We start from the raw sequence: 3577 nt of genomic DNA, 5'->3' as shown, positions 1-3577 counted from the left end.
CTTTATGGCGTCCTGATTCCCCATTTCAGTGTGTTCAATTCCTAAAGTGGCAGGACCTCTGTCTCTCTCGTCCCTTCCCTACCCCTGCGTGTTTATCAACCACGGCTTAGAAGAATATACATAGAGCTTGAGCCCACAGATAACCCCAAGTGGAAGGTAAATTACAAGTCTCTGTGGATTCCACAGCTTCTCAGGTTGAGTTCGGCTCACTCTTTCTCTGGTGGTTCCCAGCTGACCTACCCCCTAACTGAAAAAGCTGTCCTCTGGATTTTGCAACATTTCTATCAGTGTGTTGGATCTGTCCTGGGCAAGCCTCTGTGTTTGTTTTCCAACTGCACTAATTCTGACTTGGCTGGGTTTGACCATTATTACTTTGCTAACTGAGAGGGGGGAGGGAAGGTGGAAACATAGCAGTTCTCAGTTAGGTTTGGGGGCTTCCCTACCCTAATGTCTGTCAAAGTTCAAGATGGTACAGGGGAGCATCGCGGGGGACTCCCCACTAGACTGCCTCCTCAGCAACTGGAATGTCTGGGAAGGGTTGGGAAGAATGGCTCATTTGTGTGTCTCGTGACTGGAAGTTGGGGTAAAGACTGGATCTGTCTTGGTGTGATCTGTGATGAGTTGGACTATTTCTGGTATCGTTGGTTGAGTGAGAGCAGCCAGGTCATCTGAGTTGTATGTATTGACAAAGATGCTCATGTGCTGAATTTTGTAGGTCTTCCTAGTGAATGCCTGATTTCTTAGGTCACAGAATAATAAATCGGATACATATAAATAAAAGAGATGCAATGTCTGCACATTTCTGTAGACACTGCTAGTAAGGGGCGTATGGTATGCATGCTATCCTGGGAAAATACAGAGGGGGCCCTTCTCCTAACTATCTCTCTAGCCACTTGAATTAGCTTCTATTGCATGAAGACACTAAAACAACCTGAAAACAAACCAGGCCCAGCTGGACGAAATCTCCATCCTGGACACATCCCGATTCAAGTGATCCATAAGGACGCAGATTCCAAACATGCTTCCCAGAAGCCCCCACCTCCCGCTGAGAAGGTGGAAGGAAAGCTTCCTTCTGTTCCAGTGGCTTGTGCTCTTCCTAGCCCTGGCCCTTCTGCTGGCCCCTCTTCCCCCAAGAATGTGGTTGCAGAAGAGAGCTAAAGGAAGATAGCCAACACCCACGGCTAACATGGGGTGCCCATGCGGAGAGGGCCCCAAAACAACAAGCAAATTCTGAAACAAGCAAATTTCCTGCCCCTGCAGAAGCTACACCCTCAAAACCAGCAGAAGCTGAGGCCCTCCTGAAACATCCAGGTGTGCTGAAAGTAGAAGCCATCCCGGAGAAGGTGCAAGGGCTAGAGCAGGCGGCAGACAACTTTGAAGGCAAGAAGACTGACAAAAAGACCTGACGATCAAAGAGTATCTGACCAAAGAGCTTCTGGCCCTGGGTTCTGTGGACCGGAAAGACGAGCTGATGTGCGTCAAGCCAGGAGAGATGGTGTCAGGAAGGTTCAGACCATCTTGGAAAAACTCGAACAGAAAGCAATTGATGTCCCAGGTCAAGTTCAGATTTATGAACTCCAGTCCAGCAAACTTGATACCGATCAGCCACTACAGGCAATCATAGAGATGGCAGCAGACAAGAGGGAGAAAAGTGCTGGGAATGGAGAAGGTGCCCAGACGGAAACCCAACAGCCATAAGCCAAAGAAGCAGCAACTTCAAACTCCAGCAGCACGACAGACACAGCCGGTGAGCCAGCAGCACCATAGTCTCTGCCCAGTGCCAATCAGACTCAGAGGCTTAGAACTGATGTGTGCTTTAGGGAGTCAGTTGCATGCATTTCAGGGATGTTAAGTTGGTTGCTTTCTATTATTTGTGGCTTGGTGCATAGTAACTTGGGTGGAGTCAAAACACTAATAAAAGGGCTAAAAGGAAAATGATGCTTTTCTTCCATATTATTCTGTACAAATAAAGAATTTGCTTGTTTCAGAAGTTAAACCCCATTGCTTGTTGTTTTGGGGCCCTCTCCGCATGGGCACCCCATGTTAGCCGTGGGTGTGAGCTATCTTCCTTTATCTCTGGAATGGAGGAGTTTTTGGATGGGGTAGATGGGGAGTTGATTTCCCATCACATGAATATGAAACTTACTTTTCAGAAATGTTGCCATTTAATGAAATGATTTCCTTCCTCTCAGAATTAGAATACCTAACTTTAGATAGAGTACAATGTGTAAGGAGCCATAGGAATATCTGTATGTTGGATGATTTTAATGCTACATTTAGAAAAAGGAAAATGAAGTAATACTATAACTTAAAACAAAATGCTCAGAAATAGCCGGGCGTTGTGGTGGGCGCCTGTAGTCCCAGCTACTTGGGAGGCTGAGGCAAGAGAATCGCTTAGGCCCAGGAGTTGGAGGTTGCTGTGAGCTGTGTGATGCCATGGCACTCTACTGAGGGCCATAAAGTGAGACTCTGTCTCTACAAAAAAAAAAAAAAATGCTCAAAACATTCTCTTTTCATCTACTATATCACTTAACAAACTTGTAATGAAAGGTTTGTGTAAATTATTCATTGAATGCCCATATTTAAAAGTAAACAGAAAGCCTTAAAAAGACCAGGTCTGTTTCATTCACCGCTATGTTCCTAGGATTCCACATACCTGAGTCCAAGCATATAATGGGTGCTCAATAAATATTTGTGGAACACAAGAATTTAGCAACCACAGGTTACAGGAATATACATAGAGCTTGATTCCACAGATAACCCCCAGATAATTTCAAGTTGACGCATTTCCCCAAGCAGTTTATTTGATAGGTAGATGCTTTGTAATATCAAAATCTTGCCCTCAGCTCATTAACCTTATTTATGCTAAGTCAGCATATTAGGTTGAAAGAACTCAGTCCAGGGAAGACAGAAGTGATTAGCATTATCTTCATTTCTAAAGAAAGCAAAGGATCATACACAGGCTTCCAACAGCATCCTTGATTTCTATTAGCAAATGTATTTTTATGGAGGCTAACATCTCCTGGGCCTACGCTAATGTTTAAGGTGCTAATGTTTAAGCTCTTTTATTACAAGTACCTATCTCTGTAAAGGACAATTCAGAATGTCCTTTCCTAGGGTTTTCACCACAGTTTAAAGTTACTGGTGCTGAAAAGTCTGGAACTCTGGAAGCACGTGGTTCTGCATATGGGGTGAAGCAGGGAGGAGGATGTCTTGTGAAACAGGCATGAAACGTGCCCTTAGTGAGGGAATATGGATGTAATACTATGTAAGTTAGACATTGTTTCAAAGTTGATGCAATGTATGGATTTAAAAAAGCCTGTGGTTCAAGGAGTAGGGTGCCGGTCCCATATGCCAGAGGTGGCGGGTTCAAACCCAGCCCCGGCCAAAAAAAAAAAAAAAAAGAGAATCCATGTGGAAATGTGTTTTTTTTAAAGAAAGTACTAAACACAGAGGAATGGTTTTGGGGGGGAACGAAAGGCCAACACCTGGCTCAGTCCTCTTAGAGGAACCCACCTGTGCTACTGTTATGAAAAGGAGAGAAGATCACAGAGGAAAGTGTCAGTGGCACACTATT

The 3577-nt window shown here is 44.6% G+C and overlaps 1 pseudogene; it reads left to right on the top strand.

Moving 5' to 3' along the window:
• The first annotated feature begins 912 nt into the window (after positions 1 to 912).
• On the top strand, positions 913 to 1767 carry LOC128598370 (BAG family molecular chaperone regulator 3-like; annotated as a pseudogene).
• Positions 1768 to 3577: the final 1810 nt, after the last annotated feature.

Source organism: Nycticebus coucang, chromosome 11, assembly GCF_027406575.1.
Source record: "Nycticebus coucang isolate mNycCou1 chromosome 11, mNycCou1.pri, whole genome shotgun sequence".
Taxonomy (NCBI): domain Eukaryota; kingdom Metazoa; phylum Chordata; class Mammalia; order Primates; family Lorisidae; genus Nycticebus; species Nycticebus coucang.
Note: the sequence above shows the minus strand (reverse complement) of the source record. Positions and strands in the feature narration are given on the sequence as shown.